Source organism: Mustela erminea, chromosome 10 (assembly GCF_009829155.1).
Source record: "Mustela erminea isolate mMusErm1 chromosome 10, mMusErm1.Pri, whole genome shotgun sequence".
Classification (NCBI taxonomy): Eukaryota; Metazoa; Chordata; class Mammalia; order Carnivora; family Mustelidae; genus Mustela; species Mustela erminea.
Window position 1 is genome coordinate 34,048,632 of NC_045623.1, and position 14,620 is coordinate 34,063,251.

Here is a 14,620-nt window from a genome sequence, read left to right on the forward strand (position 1 = left end):
GACCTTTCTCAATCTGCTTCGCAGAGAACCCAGCTAATCACACTTTGGGCTATAAGGAAATGCACCAGATGAAGCACTTGAAGTATATAGTTAGAGACTAAAAATAACAGATTTCTATTTTATCACCACTTTTTCACAATAAATTGTTAAATAAAGATGATGACTATCCTGCTCATTTAATAACACTGAGGTTCAGGAAAGCCATGTGTTTTACCTAAAAACCCATCTATGGGAGAATTCATATTTTCTGTTTGAAATCTGGGGGAAAGACTTTACTTTTCTCTTTAAATTTACTTGATGTAGCTGAAATTATAAAAATCAACTCAGGTTTTACATTTCCAGTGAGCATGAGGCTTCTTACAAGGTAAATGATGATGTAATTGATGGTCTGTTTAATAGACAAAAGCCTTGTGGTTGATGGTGTAGAATTTCTAAAAATATAAAATTAAGTGACTAACCAATATAGTCATACACGAAAGTGATCCAGAAGGAGGTCTCTCCACATTTTCTCATCATGCATTAAGCATTTCTGAGTCCAATATGTAGCACCTACATTTTATTTTCTTCTTTTTTTAAATTAAGTTTTTATTTTCTAAAGATTTATTTATTTGAGAGAGCACACACAAGCAGGGGAGGGGCCGAGGGAGAGAAGAGAGAGAATCCTGAGCAGACTCCATGCTGACTGACCACGGAGGCCGATGCAGGGCTTGATCCCACGACCCTGAAATCATGACCTGAGCTGAAACCAAAAGCCATCTCTCACCCAACTAGCCACCCAGGCCCCTTTAAATTTTTATTTTAATTTCAGTTAATGTAAAGTGTTCTATATAGCACCTATATTGTAAAAGTTAACATCATTATCCCAAAACATAAGCTAACATGTTTGAACTTAAAGCTACAGAGCCTTAGCTTTAAGTATCAGTGCAAAGACTCTCACCAGTCTGAAGGACTAATATGCTTGGAGCTCAATTTTAAAATAGCTGACCCTAATATTGCCAGTTAGCATAGTTTACTTCTTAAGAAAGCTAATGTTTAGGACTTGCTATTATTATTATTATTATTTTTTTTTTTTTTAGGACTTGCTATTATATGATGAAAAGTCACTATGCATTTTAAGAGCCTTTATTTCTTTATTCTTTAGGGAGAAGATACCCTGTTAACATTAAAAAAAAAAAAAAAGAAAAAGAAAAAGAAAAAAAGAAAAAACCCTGAGTCTTCTTTTGCTATAGAATCTTCCAAGTGAACATATATTAAATTTTACTTTGCCTCACAAATCGTATTCCTTGTAACACACCATAACCCTTTCTTCCCCAGGAATGTAATTTAAAAATCATCGAATAATGAGTATTGACAAACTTGATTTCCCCAGGTAGACTTAACTGTTCTCCATCGTTTGTCGTCATTGCAAACAATGGTCATTGAAACATGACCACATGTGAGCATGAATGTACACACATGCTACAATTATCTTACACTTTAGATGGATGTATATGAATGTTTATCTTTGTAACAGTGCAAACAGCTTCAGAGCCAAGACCAAGTTTTGTGTTGTTAGAACTTAGCATATAACAGAGCGTGTAAAATAAAATGGTATAATGAATGAAAGAACATGTTATTTTGCCTTTCTAACTATTCGTTAAGCTCCCTGGAGCAGAGATGGACCCTTAATTATTTTGTTTTCCCCATAAAGCCAAACATAGTCCTCGGCACCTAGTCACCATTCAATAAATACATACTGATTTTGTTGAAATTTGCAAAAATTTCATTGAACAGAATACTTCTCCCTATCACCACATATACTCAAATAGAAACTCTATATTAATCTGTCAAGGATGTCATAGAAGAGATTTGTCTATTGGGTGGGAACCTATAGTAAATCACCTCAATTCCCTGCCAATTCTGAAATTCTGCTGTTTATTTTTTAAGGAAATTTAATTAGTTCAGGACTACAAACTTTGGATAATAAAATAACCAAGTATTATGAAAGTATGACCATTACTCAAGAACCACTAAATTTTAAGTTAATTTTTAAAAATCCCTGAAAGACTAAAGTATACTAAAGAGTTAATGAACATTAAAAAAAAAAAAAAAAAAGCCCTGAAAAGTCCATTTGAAAAACTGGTTGTTTAGAATGAAGAAATCATTTTCCTACAAAACAACATGGAGGTTTTCAGACTTCTAGGGAAGCTCATAAAATCCCATCTCTGGGTACAAGATCAAGTATTAATACTGTTCTAGAACTTAATCAGTACCCACAATATGGTTTACTTCGGGATGTTGGCAGTATACTTCTCTGCACAACATCTGAATAAATGGGCAACTGTCTGGATAAGAAAAACCTGGTTTTCACCACAGCAGTCAACTACGATTTTATTATAAGATAACCACATATGGTCAAAACATAACAAATTCTCAGTTCTGTACAATATATCCCACTGGTCTCGCAGAGCTGACTTTATAACTTCTTCTGTGTAGGTACCTCAATTTCTGGAAGTTTCTTTGCTAAAAGAGCATGATTTTTTCCTACACAAATTTTGGCCTGTACTTTTCGAGTACACGAGGGCATATAACCACATATTAATCAGGCTGTATTGATCTGTAGCACATTACTATAATACATCTTCAAACAACTTGTTTTTCCAAGTCTGTTGCTCAAACATAGGGCCTATCTCACTTCTTTGTCACTAGGCTTATGCTGATTATTATTTTTTTTTTCCCAAAGATTTTATTTGTTTATTTGACAGAGAGAGAGAGGGAGATCACAAGTAGGCGGAGAGGCAGGCAGAGAGAGAAGGAGAAGCAGGCTCCCTGCCAAAGAGAGAGCCCAATGCGGGGCTCGATTCCAGGACCCTGGGATCATGACCTGAGCCGAAGGCAGAGGCTTAACCCACTGAGCCACCCAGGCGCCCCATGCTGATTATTCTAAGAATGATGCTTCCTCCGTGCTTACCCAGTCCTAGAAGGCTGCATTTAATCTCTGATATTTCTAAAGGAAGATTACTTGCTACTGGCTGCTTTTTCTACTTTTGGGGGAAGATCTGATTTTTATTTCCTCCTCATTAATTACCCCACACAAGTTTTCCTGTCAGTTTATGATTCAGTTTTAAGCTGCACGTTCATACAATTGTTTTTATTAAGACAGTCACTGAATTCTTCGGGCTGCTGAAGCATATTAATGCATCTACCCCACACATTTCTTGAGTCCGTGGCAAGTCTGAGACAAGCAGGTGGGCACAAAGATGAATCAGACACACATCCTGCCTTTTCGCAACTTCAGGACTTGTAGGAACAATGAGGTATGCTCTTGACATTTTCTGCCACGCACTCTGGCTAAAGTGTCGACCAAGGGTCATACTAATTGCTTTGGCAATTCATAAGGTCCTAGGTCCCCAAAGCTGTAGGATTAAGTTCTTTGTCCTAAATCTCATGAGTCAGACTTAAATCTGAAAGCTTCACTCTAAGACCTCTGATATTTGTGGGAGTGCAGTGCTCCCAAGTACTGGTGGTGATGCACAAGGTAGGTTAATGCTGATGTCAAACCTGATGAAAAGGATGCAAATAAGAAAAATTGCAAGGGGCAGCACTCCCTTATGCTCCCTCTGGACCTGGCACACTGGCCTCTTCTGTTTTATTGTTAGCATTCTCTTCCTCTAGATACCCACAGCCCTCCCTCTCTCAGTTCCTTTAATTCTGCTCAGATGTCACCTTTTCAGAGAGGACTTCCTTGACCACCCTTTTTACAGTAGAAGGCTTGTCACTCTCTCTCCTTATATGGCTTTATTTATTTTTTTAATTTTTGGAATTTTAAAAATTTATTTTTATTTTTTTAATAAGATATTTATGTATTTATTTGTTAGAGATCATAAGTAGGCAGAGGCAGGCAGGGGTTGATGGGGGGGTGGAAGCAGGCTCCCCTGCTGAGCAGAGAGCCCAATGTGGGGCTTGATCCCAGGGCCCCGGGGATCATGACCTGAGCCAAAGGCAGAGGCTTGAACCCGCTGAGCCACCCAGGCACCCCTGGGCTTTACTTTTCACAAAGCACTTCTATCTAATGTATTTTAAGTTGATTATTTTATTTATTTATTTTTTTACCAGAGACTTGTCATTTTTTATCACTGCCTGACCTCACTGCTTAGCACTATTTATTATAGAGAACAAAGGAACATTGTTTGCATGACACACGGATTCTTGGGCCATGTGGAAGGTCATCTCCAAGGAAAGAAAACTCACTATTTTACATGACATTTTCAGAAAGTTCTAGACTTTTTGAGAGTCTGGGTTGGTACTGAGCCAAAATCTTTCTTCCTAAAACTTGTTATTAGTTCTATTTGGTGTTCTAGGACACAGCGCATAAGTTTAAGACATTTCAACTTTCCACACATATTTGCTGTCTATTCTCATGCTCCCATCAATCTTCTCAACTTTAGGCCAAGCATACCTTCCACCAGGCCTCAGGGGGTGTGGGTTTCTCTCTTGCATTGGTCATAGTCTCTGAAGTTATGGTGTGAGATACCCACAAATGGATATACCTATCTTTGGGATTCAAAGCTCTCAGCCCCCTTCTACAGCTGTTAGAGTCTCACTGCACCTTACCACTTGGCAAAAACTGTGTTATCTACTCTTCCTTATTCACTCATCCCTTCATTCCACAGAATGGTTTCTCGTGAGTACTTACACCAATGTGCTATTACCCTTGGCCCTGGGGCTAGAGGATAGACTTGACATGAGGCATGACCTTATGGAGTTTAGATCACTTAGAGGTATTTCTTCCAGCAGATTTTTGCCTTCGAAACAAAAGTATGATGAATCTTATAGCTAATGACTCTTCTACTTGTGGAATTTGGAGTTAAGAAATTTCCAGCTTGGAAAAGAAAAAAGAAATTTCCAGCTTGTAAAATACAACGGAAATATTTGCACAGAGATTTAGAAGTTTATAACTGAAAAAAAGGATAAGATTTAAATGGAGCACTTGACTCTATAAAGAATACTTAAATAAATTAGTTCATATTGTTGGGGTGGTGTGTGTGGAGGGGGACAGGGAGAGGGGAGGCTCAAGGATAGAGGGCTGAATTATCCATATTCCTCAGTGCATAGTAATTATCATTCCTACAGTGCCTCTTCCTTCCTCTATTCCTCCTCTCTTTCTTTCTTTTTCTCCCTTTAAGCCATTCTATTTCCCATCACTACTGTTAAGTGAGCACTTGTTTTATAAACTTTGGTATAAATTTATCAAGTGTCTAAAAAAAATCAAATTAGAATTTTATTAATATTGCTTTAAATTTATAAAACAATTTGTGGGGACTGGACTCTTTGCAATATCAATTCTGTACTATCTGAGGACATATAATATTTCTCCATTAATTTGAATTGTCTTATATGTCATTCACTAGACATTTTAAAGTTTTCTGTGAAGTTCCTGTGCATTCTTGGCTAGCTTAATTCCTCTACATGTGATAGTGGCTATTTTGAATGGTATCTTATTTTTTGTTAAATCTTCTAGTTGGTATGTATCTTCTAGTTGGTAGTGTTTTATTACATATTTTTAAAAATGAACACAAAACAATACTGGGTTAATTTTTTTTTAAACTATACTAAGGCTAGATGTTCCAAAACAACAGAAATTATAAACATAACAAAATGCAAGTGTTTATACAGACAAACAGTACAGTGGAGGAAGAAAGAACAGCACTCTTTATATTAAGCAGAAGACTCCAGATATAACCTAGAAATTTACTAACCTTACAATTAAAATGTAGTCCCGGTGTTAGCCAAATGTTTACCTCAGAGTCCCTGTGTGGATGAGAGGACCCAGATGCTGTCAGTGTCCTCAGTGAAATGGGAAAGAGGGGACTTCGAGAGAAACCAAGTGAAAACAAAGGAGGACTAGTGGGTCTATTTGGCTGATAGGATTAGAGGACTAGAGAGGGTCTCCAAGTGCAGTGCCCTGATTAGAAACACAAGATCATGCCCTTCATATCAGAGCAAACCTACTTGACAGAGGCCTTTAAACACAGGTCTTGGTGACTTATAACTCAGGATGAACAACAGAGACTAAATATATGGTAAATCTCATTTGCTTCTTATAGAAACACACACACACACACACACCCACACACCCACCCACCCCTAAAGTCTATCAGTGCTATGTTATTTGAGGGAAAAGATGCATTATTAAACCATCAATAGGTAACATGATCATAACAATCCATACTAGTAAGATAAAAGGAAATGTTCTTCATTCATTAACTGGCACTGGACGGCACCAGATGATCTAAGAAAAGCATTTAAATTCATGCCCATGTTAAAACCAAGAGGATGAGGTGAAAGGCACTCATATATTATTCTCATGGCCAGGAATTCACTGCACATTAAATTGTCAAGGTGATAGATGACAAGAGTTAAGTTCTAGGGAAGACCAAAAGTATCAGTTTGAATAAACCAGCGTTAACAAGGAAGTCCGAACTTAGTTACTTAGATGCAACAAGGACTTTGAAAGAGTGTTTCCCTTACAGCACCCACCACCATCCTAGAGAGGTGGGAAAGGTTGCTCTTTAAAATTATTTTCATCATCAGATGATTTCTGTTTTACATCCCTCAAAGACCTAAAGTAGAATGGTGATATGAGGGTACACAGAAACTTTATAAAACAGATCTTAGATCAGGGCTTCATTTTCAGCCTCCCCACTGGGGCCATCTGCTCTTTCATCAAAATTCTGAGTCTCACCTAAAACATGAGGTTAATCTAAGTAGGAGTTTCTGACTCTCCATCTCTAAATTCAAATTTGACGAAAGACATGGGGTGCCTGGGTGGCTCAGTGGGTTAAGCCTCTGCCTTTGGCTCAGGTCATGCTCTCAGGGTCCTGGGATCAAGTCCTGTGTCGGGCTCTCTGCTCAGCAGGGAGCCTGCTTCCCTGGCTCTCTCGGCCTGCCTCTCTGTCTACTTGTGCTCTCTCTCTCTGTCAAATAAATAAAATCTTAAAAAAAAAAATTGATGAAAGACAAAGATCTACTAGAAATGCAGGCAGGATGGGGCAGAGGGTGGGGGAAGGAGACAGAAGCTGGAATTCAGGGCATGTGATCAAAATGAACTCCTTCAGAATCGTTCTGGAGTCTCTCATTTTTTCACCTCTACTTTCCAGGAACCGTCTGTGAGTCTCTTCACCTGCAGGCCATTTGCTGTGAAGCTGACACTGATGGCTCTCAGAGAAGCAGAAGTTACCTTCAATAAGCACCAAAAATCAAGGTGGGGATCGACTCTGACCAACAAACTCTGATGTCCCAAACTCTTCTCCAGGGTGACCCTGCTGGCCAGACTAAGCCCGAGTATTGGATTACATCCCCAAGGAGTTTTTGGTAGGTGCTCTCAAGTCACTGAAATCATTCTCTTGGCTTTCTTTCCTAATTCAGAAAGCAGGAAATGTCTTTCTTGTGTAACAGTCACAATGCAGTCTCTTTGGACTTCCAGGGGGCTTGTTTCGTCCAGTTCCTGTTTCTGGTTTCTAACTACTAACTCTATATTTGGTAACAGCCTGCCTGTGGGCTGTTTTGGATTTGGTCATAATAAGATAACCTGGAGTCACGGAGCAGAGATCTAAAGCAATCTTATTTTTCCAGGAAGCAATGTGTTGACCTTTCAGGATTTGTTACATTTTATTGAGTGTGTTGAGTCTTGAATAGTGTTGTTTATAGCACAAAGTTGGGTGTTTACACGATTGGTCCTCAAGGGTGTGTGACTGTGCAGGAATAGGATACGTACAGTCTCCTGGTTTACAATGAGTTTACATTTGCTTCTAATGTGCACTGATGTAATCTAAGGAATGCTTTTTATATGTGCTCTTATTGCATGGCAGTCTTGAAAATAGCTACTTGCTTGGAAATGGACAAATATTTGTCCAAAGAGTAAGACCCGCATGTTGACTGTAACCCTTTACACCAGGGCAAAAAAAAAAAAGGACACTGATAACAACTGATTCATAGGTAACAACTTCCTCCTTTCCCCAGTAGTCTCAGAATGCAAAGTGTTAAACCTCTATGAGCACAATGTATTTTTTAAAGATTTTATTTATTTATTTTAATGAGAGAGAGAGAGAGTATACATGCACAGGGAAGAGGCAGGTTGGGAGAGGAAGAGACAGAATCCCAAGCATATTCCATGCTGAGCTCCCAGCTGAGTGCGGCTTGATCCCATGACTGATCTTGAGATCAAGACCTGAGCTGAAACCAAGGGCCAGACCCACAACCAACTGAGCCACCCAGGCACCGCTGAACACAGTATTTTAGGAATAAACAATCAAGTTTTACTTGCTATTGGAAGAAGCCATTTCAAAAAGTCAAAAAGCTATCAGACTGCTGTTTTATCACCACTGAGTGTCCTTGTAACCCTACGTTAGATTTGCTTTGTTATGTGTTTGAACAATAGGAATAATTTGTTTTGTAAATAAGATCAGAAAGAAAGATCACATTTTCATTTTACAAAGGGAAACCCAAGGCATAAAAACCTATTTTATGATATGATTTTAATGATTAAGTATTTATTTATTTTTTAAGATTTTATTTATTTATTTGACAGAGAGAGAGACAGCAAGAAAGGAAACAAGCAGGGGGAGTAGCAGAGGGATTCTCACTTAGCAGGCTTCCCACTGAGCAGGGAGCCTGATGCGGGGCTCGATCCCAGAAACCCAGGATCATGACCTGAGCCGAAAGCAGACAAGGACTGAGCCACCCAAGCACCCCTATTTAAGTATTTAAACTATTGCCTTGGAATTGGGAAAGGAATTTTAGTTTCACAGAGAAGCTTTTGTTTATGAAATTACCAGTCATTAAGCCAATTTCAGAGGATTATAGAACTAAAATAAGAGCTCAAATTCTTCCCCTAAGGAACATTACTTTCTTTTGTAATGCGGCTATATGGGATGTTCTTACTTTCTTAGGTAATTTGTACCATATTTTATTTTTTTTGTTTCTTCAATGTTTACTATAGATTGAAAGTTATTCTTTTTTTTTACGGCGGGTGTACAGTGAATAATCTTTTAGGAAATCTAAGACGGAATTGGGGAAATTCATTCTTTCTTTCGATTTTCCCTTTTTGTCGTTTTGTACTTGTTTTTATACTGAAGATCCTGTTTTACAAGTAGTATTTGGCCCTGTGATTTGTGCAAGTGCACAGGGGTGAATCAGCAGGAGATCTGAATGTCCGCTGCATTCTTTTTGGCTTTGGGACAGATTACCTAACCTTTCAGATGAAAATTCTCATCCGAAAAATGGGACTAATCCACCTCTACAGTTTCCCTCTAAAGAGCCGAAGTACATAGATATTCTCTGGTCTCTAGATTCTGAGCATTGAGGGCAGGGGCTGTTCTGTAGTTCTCTTCCAATGCCTAGCACCCCACACCATGCTTGGCATATTGTGGGTATGTAGGGATGTTTGTTGGATCGAATGGTCTACTCTGTCTGAATCTGCAGCCTGGAAGCCTTCATATTCTGACACAATCTTCCTTTGAGGCATTTCCCATTGTTTAGAGCCTTGACATCTCAGACTATACTCCCTGGATCTAGTTAACTGAGGTCTGTTTTCTTTTGAAGGCTGCGAGGAAGAAACAGGCCTGTGAGTGAAGGGCCAAGGGTAGGTCACTCTCTGAGGCGTGGTGGTGGCGCTGGGTGGGGTGCTCCTTGGGGAGCACCAAGAGCCACTGCACAATAGTGAGACATGACAGGGCTGTGCTCCAAGAAGATGACTGTGATTGCGGCACAGGAAGAGATGACCAAGTCATGCTTGAACTCGCTTGAACTTCTTCGCTTGTCCCTTCTGAGCCCACTATGGGCACACTTTTTTTTTTTTGAAGATTTATTTGACACAGAGAGGGAGAGAGAGAGTAAGGGAGGGAATACAAGCAGGGGGAGTGGCAGAGGGAAAAGCAGGCTTCCTGCCGAGCAGGGAGCCCCATGTGGGGCTCGATCCCAGGATGCTGGGATCATGACCTGAGCCAAAGGCAGATGCTTAACAACTAAGCCACCCAGGTGCCCTTATGGGCACGCTTCTTAAATGATGTTCACTATAGACATTTTCATGGGTTCATGCTTTTGTTTTCATGTTGTTCCAAGTAAACTAATAGTTTTTTTTTTTTAAGATTTTATTTCTTTGAGAGAGCACAAGCAGGGGGAGTGGGAGAGAAAGAAGCAGGCTTCCCACTGAGCAGGGGGCCCGATGTGGGGCTGGATCCCAGGACCGTGGGATCATGACCTGAACCGAAGGCAGACACTTAACCAACTGAGCCACCCAGGTGCCCCAAACTACTAGTTTTATAGACCCTCTGTGTGATTTCTCTTTCCTGCATTTCATCCTGCCATGGGGACACAAATGAGAGAAACGATTCCTGCACTCTGTAAGTAGGTCTTGTGGCCGGGCCAGGCGCAGTGACATAGTAATAAAGTAAAACAGATGGGAGTCCTCCTGGCCATGTCACCTCCCTCTCAATTTCCCAAACCGGCCACTTGAAATATTTGCCCTTCTCCTGGAGGACCCTACTCCATGCCTTCCTTGTTGCCACATGCCGCCACCCCCCTGACCTCACCAGGTCCCTGCAGATGTGTCACTTTCTACCTCACAGAAGCCATGAGGCATAGACTTTCATTTTCCTAAGCCTCTCTCTCACTCTCCCCCCACAAAACCGTCCATTCCTCATAGATCGGGTGGAAGACAGCCCCTCTCCCCAAATCAAGGGTTATCCTGCCACCTGGACCAGAATCCATCACCTCCTTCTTTGTGAAGAGGACCATCCTTCTTTACCCACCCTGAACTCCTTGGTCTTATAGGATATCTAGCTATGGATATCTAGTTATGCTCAAAAACAAACTTTTCTCAGATGCTCAGCCCTTACAGTCATGATTTTTTTTCTCTCTCATATATCACATTCCATCTTCCATCAAATCTTAGTGCTTATCCTTCAAAATGTATCCAGAACCACAGCTTCAATCCTTGTACAAGCCATCGGATTCTTGTCCTGCCTGAATTACTGCTCTGGCCTTCTAAATAATCCCCTGGCTTCCACCCTTGCCCCTTATACTGTGTTCTTAATAGCTAGAGTGGTCTTGTTGAAACACAAGGCAGAATCTGACAACCTTCTGCTTGAACCTCCCATCTCACTCCGAGCAAGGCCTAACCCTTCATAGGGGACAACAAGGTCCTACGTGAACCACAGCTGGGGCCTCTCAGGCCTTATTCTTCTACCCTGCCCCTCCCTCCCTCTGCTCTAGACCCTGGCTTCACGGCTCTTCCTCCAGCATTCCACAGACACCCCTACTTCAGGCCTGGAATGTCAGCAGGGGTCTTTCTAGGTTCATCTCAACATTCAGACTCTAAGATGAGCCTAACACTCATCTGGCTGTGGAATCACCTAGCAAGATCCAGGATGAAAGTCACAGCTTGCCGGCAAAGCAACATCAGGCTTCCTACCTTTGGAAGAACCTTCATATCTGTGTATGGTCCACACCCTGCCCAGGACCTCACTGCAAGCCCCTCCTCCCCAGATCATCTCAGGCATAAGGAAAAGAGATCCGCTGGAGGTGGAGGTCTGCCTTTACCCTGTTTTAAAAGCCTTATGCTCCAAAGGGACTGATAACCTGTTATAACTCAATAGATACCCTTTCCGTGCATCAAGGGATGTGCCTGCCCAGTTATAGGTGTCCGCACAGTCACAGAAGTCCCATGGTGTGGCTTCCTCCCAGGCATCTGTCATTCTTCCAGCCCAGCCGCAATTGACCAAACAGCAGTCATTTCTACCATCAGCACCGTTGCCTAGTAACACGGCTAACATTCTACTTTCATCAGGTCTCCAAGGAAACAGAGCTAGAAAGTTGAGAAAGTCAAATGTCAAATTCTCCTGGAGAAGGGGAAGGGATCTGTGAACACTCTGTCCACGCGTCTCTTGTTTTTGCTCTTCCCTCTTCTGGGGAGGCTCCTCCCTGGACATTGGCCTGGCTTCCTCCTTCACTTCCTCCAGTTCCTTTATCCGACGTCCCCTTCCCAAGGAAGGCTTCCTGCTTGAGAAATGCAACTCCTAACGTCACCTGCTGAGACCATCCTCATATACTCTCGTTTCTTTTCCATTGTCCTTATTACCTTCTAATATATAATATTATAATAATATAATATGATATGATTTAATATGATATGATATAATATAAAATAATATAATATAATTTTCTGATATTCTAACATATAATCCACTAACTGGTTTTTCTTATTGGCTTTCCCACAGAATTTAAACTCCATAAGGCAGGGATATTTGTCTTTTACTTTTTCCTCCTGCCTTGGTAATTCTGAGCACCTAGGACAGTGCCTGGGACACCGTGGTTTTTTTAACAACCATTTATTTACTAGTGAACATATGTTCTTTCTCTCAAGTTCTAGTTTTTCACTGGCATCCTTTTTGCGGGGCAGAGGAAGGGCAAAATGTTCTCAGGCTACAAATAAAAAGCAGCATGGGCTTAGAGATTAAAAGCAGAGACTTTGGGGCTCAACTGCCTGGGTTTTTGCCATTTATCTTGGAGGTTTCCCTAAGCTCTCTGAGCCTTTGTTATCTCACTGGAAATGAGGATAATAATAGTACCTACATCTTACAGTTGCCATGAGGATGAAATGAGTTAAAATATGTATGAAGTATTCAGAAACTCTCCTGACACTTGGGAAACACTATGTGGTAACTATTATTGAAATCAACTTTTTTTAAAAAGAGGTTGGCGGAGGAGGGGTTGGGGCAGAAGGAAAGGGAGAGAAAGAATGCTAAGCAGGCTCCACACCCAGCACAGAGCCTGATGAGGGCTTTAGTTCATGACCCTGAGATCATGACCTGAGCCAAAATCAAGAGTTGGTTTCTTAACCAACTGAGCCACCCAGACACCTCTTAAAAGTCAACACTTAAAAGGCCTTTATTTCTATTCTGCACCATTTCTAGTTATTTTCCTTTCTTCCAAGTTTATCTTCCTCTCAGCTAATCTACTTGAAAGTCACATCTACCCCACAGTCTTTAATTTCCATTCACTTTTCCAACCACTCAAACTATGATTTCGAATGACCTATGTGCCACTTTTCTCTCCTTAGTCCATGAGTTAGCTGTATGCCTACCATCATGATCTTCCTGACTTTTGAGCCCCTCCTCTCTCCTGGTTTCCATGTATCTGTGTGGCTGCCCCTTCTCAGTCTCCAGCAGGGGCACCCCTTTTTCCTTCACTCTTGCTTTGATACTTCTGACATCATGTCACCTGCCACATTCCCCTGGGTGATTCCAAGGCATAGATAGCTTCAACTCTCACACTCCTGACACCCAACAGGTGTCAGTCCTACTGACAATTTCCCAAAGAAATCACGTTCTTCCCCGCATCCATGACTTAGAACTTTCTTTGTCCTTCTTGGCACCTTTTTCCACCCCTAGTTCCCTCCCCCTGACTACTGCTGATTCTCCAAGGTTTTTTTTTAAAGATTTTATCCATTTACTTGAGAGTGAGCAAGAAAGAGCAGGAAAGAGAGGGAGAAGCAGACTCCCTGCTGAGCAGGGAGCCCAATGTGGGGCTCGACCCCAGGACTCTGGGATCAAGACCTGAGCTGAAGGCAGATGCTTACCTGACTGAGCCATCCATGCTCCCTGGTTTTCCAAGTTTTAATATAATCATCCCCTTTTCTCTTTTCTCCAAGCCCAGTGCCCCATCTCTGTAATCCCTTACTGCTTTTTATCCCTCTACCATAGTATAACACTTAACTGCTGGTTTATTTAGTTTTACCTGAGACATTAACTGTGTGTGTGCATGTATATATGTGTGTGTGCATCTCCTTAAAGTATAGTGCCTGGCACATAACAGGTAAGCAAAAGCATCTGGATTCAATATATGAATATATAGCATCTACACAGAATAAATTTTGATTGGGTTACATTTTAATTCAGAAATAAATCTGGGGGGTGGTGCCTGGGTGGCTCAGTCAGTTAAGCATCTACCTTGATTTTGGCTCAGATCATGATCTCAGGGCCATGAGATCGAGCCCCACATCAGGCTCTGCACTGAGCATGGAGCCTATTTGGGATTCTCTCCCTCTCCCTCTCTCCTTCCCCTGACCACACATGCACAGATGTGCACATTCTCTCTCTCCTCTCTAAAATAAGTAAGTAAATACATATTTTGAAAATAATTAAACATTAGGTGAAATAATTTTATCTTCTCAAAATGCTAGTTCTTTCAGAAAATCCTATCAGGAATTAGTATAAGAGGTAAAGAAAAAGCTTCCATTCGGGCAATATAAATGACACTGTGGCTGTACATACTATATTTTCCTGTAAAGCCAACGCTGAAAGATAAGGGATTCCCTTTGATGTCAGTGGCATCAAGTATTACTTGATCACAGGCAATGACTATCTGGGCTCAGTGAAATCTTACAAGTACCCTATTTACCTTATTAGGAACATTCAGTAAATACGTGTTTTGGGCTTCCTGCTGTGACTACAAATACCATACACAGGTAGAGAAGAGCAACTAGTACTTACATGGTTCAAAATCACACTGCCAGTGCTTTTTAGAGGTTTCGATAGCTGAGCGTCTTGCTCTGGCTTCCGCTGGGACCCAAGTCTAGGCA

The 14,620-nt window shown here is 41.0% G+C and overlaps 1 protein-coding gene across 3 annotated transcripts in view; it reads right to left on the reverse strand.

The window, feature by feature from the left end:
• LRRC8C (leucine rich repeat containing 8 VRAC subunit C) overlaps positions 1-14,620 on the reverse strand; it is an 81,566-nt gene that overhangs the window by 20,899 nt on the left and 46,047 nt on the right. Inside the window, exon 1 of one of the 3 annotated variants that reach the window (XM_032361347.1) lies at positions 14,532-14,617. The exons of the other annotated variants lie outside the window; for them this stretch is intronic. The gene's annotated coding sequence lies outside the window, so the exon portion shown is untranslated. Of the gene's footprint in view, positions 1-14,531; positions 14,618-14,620 lie in introns of those variants that run through there. 3 annotated transcript variants of the gene reach the window in all.